Here is an 18,879-nt window from a genome sequence, read left to right as displayed (position 1 = left end):
CAAATCTTGCTTTTAATATCAGGTAAAATGAATAATAATCCTGTATTAGCTATTCATATTCCTGTTCTCTTATCAGCAGCCCATAAAGTTCTTTTATCATCATCATTCTGTTAAAGTAGCTAGCTCGTTTATAGCGTTTCACACTTCCTTCGAAGATTATATTTGGACCCCTATTCTTGTTTTTCAGTATACAACGTTCGTTCGTTCATCCATTCGTTCATTCATCAGTTCATCCATTCATTTATTCATTCCCATTCATTTCGTTCGTTTATTAATCAATCAATCAATTAATTAATTAATTGATATTCATTCATTCATCCATTTTAATCATTCCATCAGAAAAGATACTACACGTATATAGCACATGGCAGACGATAAGGACCCCTTCCTGCATTAATAAATCACAAACTAACCAATGAAATATGCTTCAGAGTGCCCCATAGAACAATGTGGCCATAAACTCGCCGTTGTCATCACTACGATGGATTTTGAGAGAAAAAGAAAATTTGAGAGAAAGACACACGATTCTTTTTGGTAATACAGATCTAAGTTTTCTTAAAGATAGGAATATCTAATTCAGAGAAAGTGGCCAAGATTTAAAGCCAATTTCTGGCATCCCTTTTCAAGGAGCTGAAGTGAAAAAGAAGCTCTCTCACCCACTATAGCGTGGCGCCCAGCTCCTAATTAGTACCCGTCATCATGGATAATTATCAAAATTATGTTGGATATGCCTCCGTGCATTGCCCTTTATTCATTAAAGGTCCTTGAGAGAACCGTCATCTATATTACCGCCATATAAGACAGGAAGGATAATTACCATGCATGCGTGGAAGTCAACTGTAGGCGACCGGAAATGGATCGAGAGTTTGTCCTTGTTGGAGTACATTATACCGAGTCCTCGGCGTCACACCTGTAAACCCCTGGAGTAATACAGTTGCATCACGGGTGGCGGTACGAGGACAACCTCGGCGGAGAACTCTCATACGAGACTGTCTTGTTGCGTGGTATCGATGCCGGGTGGTGGTATACAGGGATACCTGTTGGATGGAATAAGGAGGGTGATAAAAGATGAATGTTGGGGAAGATGCCTCTCTGATGGGGAATTCACTTGGAAATTGAGTTTCAGCTAAGTTTTGCCACAAATGCAATAGATGAACAGGGTACGTGACAGTACTATAGTCAGGATATGGACTTCAAGATGAAGAGTATTTATGGTACTGTAAAAGCAGTCGTGGGTATTTTGAAAAGACCAATAAGGTAATTTCTCATTGATTAATCTGCAAACACTGACGATATTAAAGAGTTATGATTTTTAGGTGGTGGATGACTGGCTGAACGAGTTTAAGTTCTTAATAACCACCTTTAATCATGTACGAATGAACTCGTATTCAAGCACTCTGGGTATAACACAGGACAACATCATACTCATAATTTCTCATGTCCCTTCGTTTTATGGTAAATTAACGGTTAGGTGGTGTCAAGCAGTGAAAGCCGTCATGGATCATGAATAAAGGATTTCGACGTGGATAATCGACAACACGAGGAGAGCTCGAGACTTCTTCTATTCCTTCAGATAAAGCAAGAAGGAGATTGGATTCGCGTTCAAGAGAGAACTGGGTTAAACAGGAAGGTCCAGGCAGAGGGGAGAAGGGGGATTAGCATGAAACTCGAGGCATTAGATTTTTTTTCCCTGAGGAGAAGATACAGAGATGGGATGAGACGTAGTGCATAATCCCAACGATTCCTTTCTCCCTTTCCCTCCATGCTGGACAGTGACATGTAGATTCATCATTCTAACGCTGCAGAAAGCTAGAGGTCAACGGCATAGCTTTCAATGGGAAGCGAATGAAAAAACAAACAACAACGAAAGAAGGAAAGAGCAATACTCGAAGTCTAGAAACGGATGAATGCCTCAGTCGTCAACGACAGTCGATGACTTCTAGCAGAGAATGAATGAATAAATGAAACGGGACTCCCTCATTGTTTTTTTTTTTTCAAATTTGGGATCGATAGTTTCTTACCTTACAACTGAAGTTTTCATAAGCTTCAAAATGACTAACGTTACCAGTACTTTTAGTACTTCGCAAAATACAATAGGTCAAATTGAATTTAGTTCGTAATCATTATTCTCCTGCATAGGGAGAAACAATTAAAACAAGTGAAGGCAAATTTGAGTGTGACGTTTTCTGTTATCGCTGACACAACAATCAGTAATTATTACAGTCGTGATGAGGTAGGCCTATTTCATATTTTCATGTACAATGTTCTTGCCATTACGGCGTACGTGTTTCTACAGCTGATTTTCTCAAAAGACACGCCATAGTTGTTGTTTTTTCTATCAATTCTCTTGTGCGCTGCCTGAACTACGTCACTCTTCCGGCTGAAGTAGATTAAATGGGAACAACAATAATGTTGGATTCAGAGAGGGAGAGAGGGAATTATAAAACAATAACAAGCATGTTTAAAACAACTCCTCCCACTACTCGTGAAATATGGTTCTATTGATTTATTCGAGCAACATGACTCCACTGGCAACTATGATGATGCGGAACTGGCCGGTGAAGAAGTGTGCAAGTGCGCTGCCTGTGGACGACCCTTTTCTGCTTGTTTTGCCGCGACGCCACGAAATAACAACATGATACTGCGCGACAGGAACGCAAATAACACTGAAAACGGAAATGACGGTCAAACATCAATATGTACATGCAAGCGACTCTTGCTTTCCATGCTGTGCAGTCTTATTAATCGTGGTGACGAGGACGTCCTACGGGGAGTCGTCCCCTCGCCGCGGAGCCACTTGGCTTGACGTCGCTTCGGTCTACGAGCCGCCAGTTGCTCATGGAGAAACAAAAAACTTCTCATTCACGCTTCGAAGCTTCCAGTATTACAGCCGGCATCGTCCGACATCGATCCAATACACTCATCGGCCATCGAGATGATTACTAAGTAATCGATCAACATTACTCTTCAACTGTGCGAAAACGCGGTGGCTACAGGGACACTAAGATCGCACATCCTTAGGAGGGTTTGCTTTATTTTTTGTATTCACTGACCCTCGCAAAAACTGTCTTGAAAATGATGTAATAAGGTAGTTTTGTGGTTTATGTAGTGAAGAGTTGACTTTGACCTTTATCTCAGAAGTTAATGAGTAGGACAATGTACTCGTGTCTTGGTTCGCAGCTTCAATTTTCGAGCTACATATTTTGTCTGTCGGTAGTAAGTGCTAGTACACGTAAAGTGTAATGTAATTCCACATTCAAGTTAGCTTAGAAAACACAAGGGACAATCAAACAAACGGACTGGTAGAATTTTCATCAAAACAAATGTTTTCAATATCACTTCTCAGTGAAAGCCAGTGACACTAGCTGTGGTATTTATCTTATGATCTAGTTTAATGAAACTCTTTTGTTTGATATCACTTTCTGTATCAAATCTAATTTGAATATGGAATGAAATTGTATTTCAACATTCAAGTATGAATACTGCAAACGAAAATTAGGACATGCTGCTCCAACTAGATCTCCAACAATGTGGAGTTACACTCAATGTTCAATTTACCATTTTTATTTCTTGATTCCATAATTTTCACAGAAAAAAAAAATGTTCATTCACTACCATTAGATACAATAAAATATGCAATTGTGTTAAATAATATGAACATCTGTCTAGCCCAATGTCGAGTACTCTCAGCGTTTAAATCAGACATGAATACGAAATGAAAGCAACAATTGCCACATGGCTATATACAAAGTTTGATGTAACCCGTCCCCATTACACACACACACACATACACACACACACACACACACTGTCATAATCTGTCTTACAGCATAAGTTCCGAGATAAGAGTCTGAGAAGGAATGCACGGGGTTGCACGAAAGTTGTTACATTGTACTATGTATTTGTTACAACAACAACAACAAAAACAAAAAACACGTATGTGTCTGGGTGACACATGTAGAAGGCTGTGCAGTTTTCAACACATCCCGCGCACGTAAACACGAATAGTCATCCAACTCATGATTATCTGTTATCTGTTCCTCTCTCCCTCTATCTTTCACACAAACACACACACACACACCCTCTCTTTCTCTCCCCCCCCCTCTCTCTATCTCTCCTATAATGATACTTGTTGGTTACTTACCCGACATACACCCTGATCGGCCGTTCTATTATTCATGCCATCCCCACTTGGCCACTCTTGTGTGTGGAACGGATATGAGCAGATATGCTCCAAATATCCCTGCATTGGAAGCAGACGAGTATCTCTGATCACAGCAATTTCAGAGCAGTTCACCCGAAACGAGGTTTAATCCGGGGCCCTACCCTGAACTAGTTCATAGATTGTGAGGATACAGTTAAGACAGGGAATATACCCAACATCGATAAGACTTGCAAGCGCATCAAGGTTTAATCCCTTCTTCATTCTCCAGTTATTATTTCCACAAAGCAACAAATATATCCTCCTATTCGAGACACGAGTGATACACAACCTGTCCTCCACCCCCACCCTCCCCCAAGGATGGGGATGGGGAGGTTGAAAGCAGGTGTGTCATTGAAAGACAAGTACCTCTACACGTGTCAAGATCATGTATCTCCATGAAACATGTATGTTAGGAACAGCGGCACTGTCACGATCTCCGGCACATTACGGGGAGTGCTAATGATAGAAAATGCGAACAGCCATCGTGCTGCCAGCTATAGCTCTCATAAGAACGTGTTTATCCCCAGATTTCAACCTCGGAATATTCAGCAAATATGCCCAGACCCTTCGGCAAATACTGCACCAGCGTATGGCAATCCGACGGAATCTTACTTCCCTCCTCGAATTTTCATTATGACCGACCAGGACAATATTATACCATCCTGTCGATCCTTTCCTCTCTGCTCTATAGTAATGTTTCCTCACGTTGCATTCCTTTCTCGATCCCACAGTCAATATCCTATCTCTTCAATCTCGCTCTCTCTCCATCACACCAACAGCCATACATACATACACACACACACACACATATATATATATATATATATATATATATATATATATATATGTATATGTATATATATATATATGTATATATATATATATAGATAGATATAGATATAGATATATATATATAGATATATATATATATATATATATATATATATATATATATATATATATATATAATGTGCGTGTGTGTTTGTGTGTGTGTGTGCGCGCGTGCGTGTACAAAGGTGGAAAGACACAGAAAGACAGGTAGAAGATACAATCTAAATCTCTTGTAGTTACTAGTAATCGTGGTTAATCAACAATGTTTATTACCATTATCGTCACTGCTATTGTTGTTGCAAATTCAGCATAAATGATGGATATTGCAACACTTCAACCACTAATGACAAGAATGATGATAATGCAATTAAAAAAAAAATAATACTAAACTACCATTAACATAAGTATTTATCAAAATACCAATGATCATATCCACTGTGATGACAGCACCACAATGCAGACAGGTACACCAAGATTCTACATCAAGTTAAACATTATGTTCCGTTACCATGGCAACAAGAAAACCACCACACGCACATACTTCACAAACAGTGAGGAGGCTCCCGCCTACGCGGTGTATCTGATGCGTTGCAAAAGGACACATACCAGAGTTTATTCCTCTACAATGTAGTGACATAGCCAACATCCTGCGACTACGATTTTCACATTCGTTGAGGATATCGCTGAACCAGGGTTAATCTGCGAAGAAACTGAGAGGTTCCGAGTAGGAAGATTCGCATTTCGCAAATGTGTCCAAACCGATTTCATGTACAAGATAAGCTGCCTTGCGCGGCGGACTAATTCGGGGAGACAAGCCGGAAGACGAATGTCAGCCTTAACAATGATCAATTCTGACTAATTTAAGTCTAGATAACTCTGGCTCGTACGGAGGGTAATGGTTTCATCCGTCGTCCCCAGGTCAGTGCCAGTTATTCCCAAATAGATCAAGCTCTGACGGCGCTGGTGACCGATTTCTCAGCTGTGTGCGATGAATAAAAAAGCCCGGCAAAGCACAAGACAACAAGTATGCCAAATCACCGTCCACGTGATCACTAAGTAGTATGCTATCACCTATTTCCTGCACTGTGACTCATTGAATGATACTAGTTGTCCCGCGACTGACGTGCTATTCAGTAAATACACAGATTCTTCAATAACAGTCAGAACATTATTGGTTCATTTCTGTGAAATAACAGTGCGTATATGGCAAGAAATATCACGAAGATAGAAACTTAAAAGCTGACGGGATGTTGCTTTGACAGTCCTGATGCTCGTCAGCTAACTTAAGATCAGATCTTTACTGCAAAGGGAGCCTCCTGGTCAACAGCACATTTACCTTTTATGGTAAAATTAAAGTGATTTCTTCAAGTTTGCGAAGTTCCTTTATCACAATCATGTTCTATATACTGTTATAGATGTTGATCTGTCCGTTTACATCTACACAAGACAGTTGCTTCCGACATCCAATATAAAATGAGGCATTTCGTTTGTACACGTGGATATCTGATTGCCACTTCACACCAAGATTAAAAGTAATTATACACGTAATAATACACTATAGTCACCAGACTAACGCAGGATCTGTACTCGAGTGTTTACAACCTCATCACACTCCTGTAAGAATGATGACGTCACGATGACACGTTGTGAAGTGCGCGAATCATTGGTTCGTTTGCTTTTTTTAAATAGCACTTTGTGGCATCATCATTTCTGTCTATGGGAGGCACCCTCCCCCTCTCCCCCCCCCCCAAAAAAAAAGAGAATAGATAAAAAAAAGGAGGTGTGTACTAACCATTGCTTTTCCTGCTTGGTTTTCTTGAAGATCTTCTCAAGTAAACATTTCCATCAAGAGCGCAGGGGTGAGGGTGGAAACTCATTTACGGTGATCGACAACAAACAGACCGCGGGAATATTACTGTGGCGGAATGGCCCGACAAAGGATGCAGCTGATCAGAATTGGTGGCCCAACAGCTCGTGCTGTTCCTCTTCCTTTTCACCACAAATTTATTTCGGATGGAGACATAGTCTTGGACAGATACAGGAGATAGGTCAAAAGTGATTCAAACCAGGAGGTGCCATTTTCCATCTTCTGATACCAAGCCATTTCGTCGGTTATTCAGACGATATCATCGACATCGGCAAAGGGTTGTCGACGAAATGTGTCCCAGAGTGTGTGACAGAACGTCGAGTGAGAGACTCTACTCGTGATATCTAGACCTATTTCCTTCTTGCGAGCATGTTTAGCCGAGGGAAACCAAATCTCTGAACTTTACACAGCATGTCAAACTTTCATGCACTCCGTCAGAAGTAAACTGCTGTTTGTTGACACTACTTTATGCAAACACCTTGTCGACTTTAAAGATAAAGTTTGTATGACTTTGGATTTATGGCCATATGACTAAGCGATAGTTAAACACGAATCACTTAGGTTTTTTATTTCATATGTTTTTCATTGAATATTATGAAAGTGCTGGGGAATTTGCCCACAAAGTGTAAAATCGTGTTGTTCACTCAATATCATCATTTCAATGCAATTTACTGTCAGTGTAAAGTGTCGTCTGTCAAAATTCTCTCGTTGCATTATGTTTCAATAACACCCATGAAACAAGCTATCTCGTCGTCGACATAAGATAGAAAGTTACTGAACAAAAGAAGCTGTTTGTTGTCCGTATGCCAGCAACAAAACGTGTATTTTTCTTCATTATTTACCATACCAGTGTGACATGACAGGAAAGGGTATAGAAGACGTATTTACGAGACTTCCGTTGCTATCAGTACATGTACTCGATTCAAATCACGTGTTCACTTGAGGAGGCAAGGAGTATGCTTTGTCTCAAATGGCTGCCGAATACACACTCTCACGTTTCTGTGTGTCAACTCGAGTCTGCTGAACAGCCGAGACTGGTGATCAAATCTCTCAGAACCCCCAATTACATGTCAAACACTCCCTAACCGGCAGAACTGGTGAAACACCGGAAAAGCCTAGGTTGTGCATCTCGCGCGCCCCGCTCACACCAGACGATTCGCGTGTTTGGCGCCTATATCGATTGATTGGCCTTTATCAAGAGTGTCCTCAAATTAAAGCTCCTGTGTAGTTTGCGGAAAAATCCCGGAAAACACTATATTTTTTTCTACTGAACGGGAAAACTGATATCTTGGCAAGTGTCGCAGGTCAGCGCATGTTTCAGCAAAAGTTGATCATGTCAAACGAGCTGAAAAATATGACAAATCGGGCGCTGCCTGCTGTGTGCACACTTCAAAAATCCGTAATAGAAATCTGATTGACATATCCTCTCCTTGAACTTGTAATCTAATTAGTTTGCTTTGTTCATGTCAGGATAAAAACAAAATGATATCCTCACAGCTCAGTGAAGGATCTGTTGATGTTGGGTTGTTATTTTACTCAGATATTGAGCATTATTATTAACCATGTCTTGATCTTTAAGAGAAACATGCCGAAAATGGAGCTGTTGGGTAAACCTGAATTACTGGCATTCCGCGGAGATGTACATAAGTGATATCATAGTTACGTTGTCAAGACAGTTTTATTAATTTTCTTCGCATTTCCATTGAGATTCTATATATAGAGAGGATTTATTGGTATTCAAATAATCATAACTATTCAACATGCATCCGGTGTATATTACCGGTAGTCAAATTTCCATTAAATCGTAATTTCTATCTATTTTCCTTTCAAGCTGACATTTTCAATCAGAATTATCACTCCTTTTGCCAAGCTATATTTAAAATTCGACGGAAAATGATGGGACTCAAACGAACAGAGTATATATTTTTAAAAAAATGTTATTTCATTCACAACACGTTTCACTGCACCAGGGAGGTGGGAAGAGAAATTCCCGCCTCCCTGACAGCACAAAGGCTATCCATAGACGTGTTAGTATCAGTTAGAGTATAATAGTGGCAAAGGTGTGCAGTTTGTTCATTAGATCATATTATCCAAACTTAAAATGGGAACTGACTTTACGGAATTACTAGAAAATGAGAACGAATTTGCGCTATTTTTTTTTCTTGGACATGACAGTTATGAGTTATAACTCTACATGCATTCTTGCAGGATCGACTTCAAAAGTGCAAAAGTATATAGCTGTGGTAGTGATCTCACTTTTACTCTGAGTCTTAAAAAGCGTCATACAATCCTTATCCTAAGATTGATATGCCAGACGGAAGAGTATATTTTCCATGCACCTAATCACCCACAACATGCAGATTTTTCTCCTGTTTTTGCCATATCTTTCCATCTCCCCTGTTCATACCTGGCCGTAGTCATAGGCTACGTAATGCACTTTGACGTCACTACGGGGAGGCGAGGGCCGCATATCATCACTGTGGGGCCGCACATGTCGAAGACCCGTGTACTCCTCATTTCATCTTTTCCTATATCTCCTTCAAAATACGAATGTCACCGGTGGGAGGCCCACACTCAAATCGTTTCTCCATCAGAACTCATTTCACCTCGGCCGTACTGGTGGTTTCAACGTGACGGGGCTGAACGACTCGAGGCTGTCTTTTCCACGTGCCCGTAACGAGTGGAATGTTTATGAACGTCCACGGCTCTTTGCTGTGTTAAATGTCTGCTGGCTTTGCGACGGGCGTCACATGGCCTTGAACTTGGCACGAACTTTCTCCCAGCCGATGAGCTAGCCCGATGCGAGCTTCTCCCTTGCCAGCCCGCCGCATCACAGACGTTCGCCTAGTCTCTACTTCTCTGACGGTGACATTTTCTCATCCTCTACAAACTGCTGTGCGCGCACGGGCAAATATCGACAGAAAACTCCTATAAACGGTGGAGAAGTCGCCTAGCTCAAGTGGTTTTCAATGTACCTAAATTTCAGGCAGATTACTTCTCACAATGAAATTAAGGCACTGGCCCAATTCGCAAAATATCATGTTCACCAGCAAACAGAAGCAATGAAATACACATACCAAGTGGTACAATATACAATCAACGTGTAATACAATCACAATAAAAATCTAGGCAGATGTCAAGACGCCTAAAAAAATGAATGTTTATGAATGTCAGATTTACAATATCCTGTCATGATTAACAATCATACTGAGATGGGATAACTGGATCGTATAAAATTATGTCACATTTTATTCTAGAAAGGCAAACAAAATGTCCCTTACATGTAGCGCAATTTCAGAATCAATAGCGAGATAGGAAAAGTTTTGGTGTAATTAAAAACCTGATTGGCATCGAACTAATGAAAGTTCTCGTCATCCTCCTGAGGGCCACCTGTCGGTTTTCTGGAGGTAATCAGGCGAGGGTTCCCAAACCAGCACGGGCAGCTTGTAAACAAGGAATATGAATTAAGCATTGTGAGCATAATAAGCGGTCAAGGTTATAATTAAATTTTTCTCTATGGAGAGGTGACGCCCATTTCGTTCCACCTCCCCGTTTTTTTTTCCCCCGCGCGAGAATACAATTTGCGTTCATCCTTGCGAGTCAATTCAGGGCGCTCAGAACGTTTAAGCCTTAAACATTATAACAATTATGATGTCATGGTGTCATAAAAACTATAAAATACTCATGTAATTTCTTTATGTTTATTATGATAATGAAGGCGATGATATTGATAATGGCAATAACAATGATGATGATAATAATACAGTAGCAATAACAATAATAGTAATAACAATACGATCTTGTATAGATCCTTTGTAGCCTAGCATTGCCCTGCCCTGCTATATTATCACCCTATATAACACTGCCATGTATATATTCACACACGTGGGTCTAGAGGAACTGCGTGGGTAAAAGGTATCTTGTCCACGAACGTGAGTACTGACCCTTTTCTAAAAGGTAAGTGTTTTACCCACTAAACCATAATAAACATAATAATGGCTGTTGATGAACATAATTTCCGTAGTAAAGACAAACTCAGACGAGCAGGTGAAAATAAAAGTAAGGATTTGGAACGTGATTTCATGTACAAGGCGCTGTTTGTACTGGTTAACTGTGATATAAGCTACAAACATGTAGGCCTACAGCAGCCTTACAGTGGTGACCTCCTCACTGAAGTGGTAAAAGAAAAAGGCCGACAGTGAACAAGCAAAAACAGACAGGGAGGAATAAGAAGTAGGAACATAAGCTCTACGCCCTGATTCCCATATCTGTTTGTGAAAAAATGCACACATCAGTAGAGGTAGAGGCTATACAGCTACACGCTGGAGAAAGCACGACCTTATTGACGCCTCAGCCAAAGTGAGGCTCATTCCATTAAATCCTATTTTCCCCTCGCTCTTCTCTCCGCTTGCAGATTCGTGCGCCCCTCCCGAACCGAAATCCAATTTCTGCGAGTCACCGGCACGCATCTGCCGGTGAAATGACTTGATTGAATCATGCGGCCAAGTTTGCCCTGCAATAACAGGCTGGAGGGGAATGTAAAGGTGCAATTAAGGGGATCTCCCACCCCAAAAGAAAAAAAAAGATAATAATAATATCACACGCATGGCCTTTCCGTATGCCTGACAAACAAACAAGGGATGCGATTTGGGTAAACGTTTATAATGGAATTTCGTGACGTCTTGCGGAAGATGGATTAAAGAGGTATCCACGCTGTTTTTCAACCACTTTCGATTAAGTCCTTGCACAGGGGGACTGCGGCACGAAATATGTAGAAATGATTATAGGCCAACAAACACACATTGCCAGCCTATGGTGAAAATATGGTGGTTAAAATGAAACAGTTCTTTAGCCCCAGATTAAAACGATTTCTACTTCAGATGCTGGTATGGTGTCAGATCGTGCCGTGTGCAGCACGAGCATTTCCAAACTTCGTCTATGGAGGGCGCAAATGGAAGTTTCACTGACATCAAGGGCTCACACGGGTAAATAATTCCCCATAGAGACGTGTGTTAAAATTCAAATTTCAAAAAAAAATCTGTAAAATAGCTGGGAGAAATGAGGTGTTTCAGCTTCACTAACCTGGATAAGTGAGATATACCCTTTCATCCATCAAATTTCCAGGGTGGGTTCTTCGGCTAAAATTCTGTCCAGGGGTCCGCAAAGCCAGACTACGAGTTCTTGTCACTCAAAAAATCACCTATTTTCCGTACACGTACCCAATGAAATATAGTCCCCTCAAATTCCATCAGAAAAGCTTTCATCTTCCAACCAAAATGCAGTTTGTAGAGGAATTCATACTTAATATCTACAGCTATTCAGTTTTTTGCCAAACTACACCATTGATTTTAAATTGATTTTTCTTCATTTATTTTGGTATCTTTGGTACGAATTTGTGAAGGGGTCTGGGACATTCCATTTTATTTACAGGTGTGAGCCCTATAGCGGAGGTCATATTTATCATTTGACTTTTTAATATCATAAATGTGTTTTTGATGATATTTGCCCCTACATCATATGGGAAATTACACATTCAAGGGTTATAAAGCTTCTTAAAGGGACACTTTTGAAAATCATGCCCTTTGGGGTTTTCTTCAAAAATAAATCTTGCAGTGTTGATCAGTTCTTCATGAGATGAATACATAGATGCAGGCAGTTATCTTTGATTATGGGGTGTCATCATCACCTTATTGCCTACAAAGTACTTTAAAAGACTTTGTTTTGTCAAACAGACTAACTTTATGTATTTTGAGCTGTTTCAGTGGTAGCCAAAACAAAGGAATACATTAAAATAACACAGTCATTCAAAGTTTTGTGATACTGATGACTGTTATGTACAAAGATGTGGTACCACAACAACATAATAAGAAAACAAATTGTAGCCAAGCAGGGTGGGTAGTGGAGGGGGGGGGGGGGGTAGGAAGGAGAAGGGGGAGGGAGGAAGAGATCTGACACAATAGACCAACATAAACGAGCAGAGCTTGTATGGGATGAATACTTCCCATAGACTTGTGTGCATTGCGTGCATTCTCTATAGGGCTCACACGGGTAAATAATTCCCCATAGAGACGTGTGTTAAAATTCAAATTTCAAAAAATTCTGTAGAATAGCTGGGAGAAATGAGATGTTTCAGTTTCACTAACCTGGATAAGTGGGATATACCCTTTCATCCATCAAATTTCCAGGGTGGGTTCTTCGGCTAAAATTCTGTCCAAGGGTCCGCAAAGCCAGACTACGAGTTCTTGTCATCCAAAAAAATCACCTATTTTCCGTACACGTACCCAATGAAATATAGTCCCCTCAAATTCCACCAGAAAAGCTTTCATCTCCCAACCAAAATGCAGTTTGTAGAGGAATTCATACTTAATATCTACAGCTATTCAGTTTTTTGCCAAACTACACCATTGATTTTAAATTGATTTTTTCTTCATTTATTTTGGTATCTTTGGTACGAATTTGTGAAGGGGTCTGCATGGGACATTCCATTTTATTTACAGGTGTGAGCCCTTGAAGCCGTTCAATGTTACGGGTATAACAAGTGAATTTTTGAAATCAAACGAATGTTATTGTCAGTGTCGGGAGGGGGGGGGGGGGAGGGGAGGGGCTTGATTAAGCCGATTCTAAGTCCTGAATCTGGCAGGTCAAGTATTATGAATATACCTACAGGAGTTTGGGAGCTAACGGTTCTGCAATCTAGACGAAGTAATATGTTTTCTGGATGGAGATCAATATATAGATAGCAATATTAATTTACCGCAAGAAAATTATTTTTTTTAAAAAGAGACAGAACAAATGACATCTGAAAGCTCCAACTTTACTCTGTTTCTCCCCCGCACCAATTGTCAAAGTGACACATCGTCCGTAAATGCTTCTTAATTTCATCTAAGAGGAGACCACACAGCACTCTATCTCACATATTGCTGAAATAATGCAAATAACCGAATATGTCAGTCGGGAGAAAGTACGAAGTCATAAACATCCTGGAATATATTGGTCATTGGGGCCCAAATAAACATGAAATTTATCGAAGCCCAGACCTGGAATATTCACAATTGTTCCTCTTTGATGAATCAAATCGAACGGGGGTTGCAAGCGTTTTGTAATGTTATCTCTTGCCAGAAAAGGGAAGTGGATGAACTTTCATTATGTCTGAAACGGCGAGGAGATTTGCACCATGTGAGTTTCCAGCTATCATATTAGGGAATGACGCCTCCCGATTCATCCTGGATTACTTCGTGCTGCTGGGGGACAAACGGGTCAGTCTTTCTCTGAACACGTCTCATCCAGTTTGACGTCTTCTCTCACGAAATACACTCAGGACACGGTGCATTAACTATGTTCTCCATAGAGGTTTTGCAACCTTAATGATCTAAAACAGGAGTAAAAACAAGATCCAATGTTCGAAGCTTGTGAGAGTGAGGGGACTGTATATTCTCTTAATGGGATGCAGGCGAATTAAAAGACAGGGAGAGTCAATACAAACATTGCCTCCGTTCTGTTAGATATTATATACAATACAATATCTCAATATGACACTAATGTGTCTACTTTGTTGCGAAAAGTACGATTGGAAATGTTCTATGTCGAATTGCTAACTTGCATTAGTTTTTATCTACAAGCAAGGCAGATCTGTGGTTCTGTAAAAATGATAGCCTTCTGTCAAGGCCCTCTCGCTGTAATGGGCGAGCGAAGCGAGCCCAGCCGAGCCCGACAGCACGCAACCCCACTCAGCTGGGCTCTCTTCACCATACAGCGAGAGGGCCTTGACAAAAGGCTAGGAAAATGATAGAGAAGAATCTCAAATAGACCTACGTGTGAGCGTAGGCCTACGGGTTTTGTGGTTTGAATCACAAAATTAATGTAAGGATCTATGCATTCTTTGCAATAGTGTGCAAGTGTGCAAAGAAAAAAGAAGAAGCAGTAGCTCAGGCTGAATATAATTCATTTTGCAAACATATTACGCACAGAGACGCGAGAGGGGAGAAATGGTTCATCTAAAGGCAACCGGAAGTCCACTAAGTCAATTTTAGGGGATATAAATGGAAGAATGGATTCGTTCTCCTCATCATCAAGATCTGCTGATCTGAAATTGTAAATACTTCATTTTTAAACAGTTTATCATAGAGATTACATGTTGTGGAGATTAGGGAGGGTTTGCAAGAGACGGATAACTATACGTTGTCGAAAAACAGCAATCAACTTTATATCTTCTACTTCTGTGAAAATGGATACTATTGTGGATTCAATGGGCTTTTTGAAAACTGTAATAGGTCATGCCCCCTTGGTGAAAAAGAAAAATTAGTCTAGATGGTCAATAGATTCATGAAATCACTAGGAAGGCACGGTCAAATGACGACGCCAAACCTGCATGGTATCCGGGACGATATCTGGGAATGGCAGCGGATGAGTTAAACGGGCCGGAGAATGTTGACCCCTGCGAGGAGGAAGGGTCGATCCGGAGTGGTGAACTCTCCCGACAATGCTCGCCTAACGAGCCGAGTGAAGACGAAGAGACACAACGCGTGGTTTATTCATTTCTCCGTCCTCGGGTACCTGACGGGGAGATCAGTCTACCTGTCGGTCCGCATAGATGAGAAGAGTCAGCGACAAAGTGTCTAGTCCTTCCTCCCCGATGTATGCGATTGCCCGGCGTCTGACACGCATGGACACCTGGAAATGAAGACTCCAATTTTGGCTCTTGCCGCACTGGGGACGAGATGAATGATGGAAGAGATTGTCTCGACATGTTCGTCCGATTAACATGCGACGGGATGCCATGCCGGGATGAGATGCTGTCCCAGCCATGGATGCGGCGAGACCTCACAGCATGTGGCTTTACAAGTATATACTCACCGTATAGCTTTCTCTTGTTTTGAACATCACATACACTCCAGTTGCCATCAGTTTCGACTCCGCTCAATTTGTGAAGATACCAACTACCAATAACAATTACACTCACCTGCCACCCTGATATCATGCACAATATCGTAACTTGATCCTGATCAGACTGGACACTGTTTCTGATGAATCATAATCACTGCTATTGCCAATTGAAGAATGGCGGGTGAGGGAAATAATAAAGCTTTCACTTAGATGCCTCACGATCGCCTTACAAATTATCGTCAAAACGGCATCCTCGTTGTCATCTTGACAATTGTTAAAAAATGTCATAAAAGCATCCCAGAGAACGGACACTGTCTCATCTCCTCCCTTTGTACTAACTTTAGATGAACAGTTTTCTTGGAGTCTTATATACCAAGTCCAATTGCCTATATATACTTCAATGTTGTGCCTTATTCTGTTTTCTATGACCCAGGCAGAGGTGAGGAGCATAATATCTCTCTCTTCCTTCAGTTTCTCGTATTTCGCGGGAAACTTGAACGAGACACGTCCAGAGAGTCGTAACAATTCCACCGCGATAAACGCTCTTCATCTCCCTTGACCAAAGAGGTAGCCATGATCTAGAGGGCTCGACCAATGACACCAGGGTGAACAGACAGGAAGCTGAGCTATGACCCGTGACGACAGTCTCCTCTTCCGCTCTATGTCACTGATGCCTTGATTTTGGCGGACAAAATCTTGAAAATGAGTTCGGTTCAATTTTCGCGCCTTCTGTATAGAAAGTTTACCGTAGCTGCCATCGAGCGTGACGTCATTTTGAGTTTTCGTGGTCCAGTGAATATTGAACTCTGTCCTCAACGAAAAGCCTTGGGTTCGAACCTCTTTATGGCACTTGTGCCCATGAGCAGACTCTTTCTTTTTCTTCGCAAAGCTGAATGAGTGAAGAGCAGATGCAGTTCATGCTTATATTGACCTGGGTAATGATGATGTGTTAAAACGCAGGTCAACTTCAGGTCAATACATGTCATCAATTATACTACTGTTACTTGCAGTCTGTCACTTGCTTGCTTCATTCTCTCTTCATCAATATTTGAAAACCTAGAAATGCAGTGTTTTGCCCTGATACTGTGTTTTCGCAGAGCTGGTTGTAATAAAAAACAGCTATAGATCACTCTTTCGTCGAGATTAGCAGACAGTAGTGGTACAAAGCAAAGAGGATGACACGCAAAAAATAAAAGCAAACTAATATTCAAAGCCCCCTGACTCTAACGTGCCCTATTTTTCATTCCGATATAGACACGACAACACGACCTAAATTTCCGACATTACCCTAAATTTTACCCCAGAAACACCCAATCACGGTAATTTTTGGTGGATTGATATCACATGCTTTCACCGACAACAAAAATCCAACAATCATAAGATGGGACTCCAGGCAGATTTGATTTCCTTTGATGAGAGACGAGAGGGGCTACCCCTTACCGCCATCCTTTGGATGTACTCTCGACATCAGTCTTGCCTTTAGAATCAAGTTAACAGCATCCTGAAAATGGAGCATCGGCGACACACACTTGTTTGTACAGAGAGCAGCCGAATTCCGGCGTCGAGTAAGAACACTGCGGCACAAATTTCACCTTACTTTATACGAGGGCATTTATTTGGTCCATGTCCCCGAAAATTGTATATATTACGACCAAAATGAAGGAGGGAGCTTTCCAATTGCTCCGATTGCATTCCTTTACACTCTTGTAGTGATATATTTGTCATCTTGTATTTAGTTTCAGCTTAGTTTATTTTTGTTATATTTCTTTAAAAAAATTATACCTTGTAGTGAGACAATATACATTATATACACAAAAAAATATATTTAAAAAAATCAGTGAAAAGTGTACATTGACCGTCATTATGCTGATATTGCAGATGCAAAACAGCAGAGAGAGAGAGAGAGAAAAAAAAAAGGAGAAGACCTACGAATAGCAAAGGCTGGGAGGAATTGCAGGTTTCCAAGGAAATATGAATTCTTAGAATATTATGTAGGCCAGAAATGATTTCAAACTTACCAAAAACGAATACTCATATATGAAAACAACAACAACAACAACAATAGCAATACACACACGCACGCACACACACAAAGTTGTATTTTAGGCATAACTATCTTTCAATATTTTTCATGAAATTTACATTGTATCTCAGAGTTCACAGTTTGTTTATGTGTATTCATAATGTCATAATTCTATTCTTTGGAAATGAAAGAAGCGAAATCAATGAAATGAATGAGGGGGAGGACGATCTGCAGAGATACATACTCCACACTGCATTTGACACAATTGATTAAAAGAGATTGACTGCAAGGTATTTCCGAGGGTTCAGAAATGAAGTCTCTGAAATTGTGGACGTGGGCTACTAGAAGAAGTATTCATTGTTTTCGTTTTATGAGGGAAATGTAGCTTTCGTGTTTTTCTTTGGAGGTATACGCTCTCGAATTAAGATATCTTTTTTTTACTTTACAATAACACAATATCACAACGCTAATTTTCCTTCTGGAAAAGCCAAACCTCGTTTACATTTTTTTTTGGTGGTATATTATAGAAAAAGATACCAAAGAAGAATACTTCTCAAGTTACAACATTATTCTATTTCTGTTCACCAGCCCCGATTAGCCTACTGATCGCGTCCTGCACCTGTGTACGTCATTCTGTACCTATGAATATTTCCTAACATTTTCAACACACAGCGCTTCAGACTCCAAAATTGGAAGGGTAATGAAAAGTAAGCCACTGAAGAAATTCAACTAGGTGGAGATCTCTTGCGTGCTTTCGTAATCTTTTTCCTGATTCCAAACCCGGTGACATGACGCACCCAGCCATCTAACTCTTTCACGATCATCATTGTAAAATGGGATAGACATTGTGCATAAACGTGTATTCTCTTTGTTAATTTTGTAATCATCCTTAACTAAGCGTCCCCTCCATTCTTAAACAGAGAACAACAATTGCTGAGCTCTCCCTCCCACCCCCCCTCTCTCTCTCTCGTTTTGTCAATGGGCGCCTCGAATACGATGCCTATTTTCTGTTTTGCCAAAGCAAGAGCCCCACGCATCAAAAATAGCTTTTCCTCTGAACGCTGAAAGAGC

Source organism: Diadema antillarum, unplaced genomic scaffold (assembly GCF_040938485.1).
Source record: "Diadema antillarum isolate AM-2024a unplaced genomic scaffold, OU_Dant_1.0 scf00000167, whole genome shotgun sequence".
Taxonomy (NCBI): domain Eukaryota; kingdom Metazoa; phylum Echinodermata; class Echinoidea; order Diadematoida; family Diadematidae; genus Diadema; species Diadema antillarum.
Note: the sequence above shows the minus strand (reverse complement) of the source record.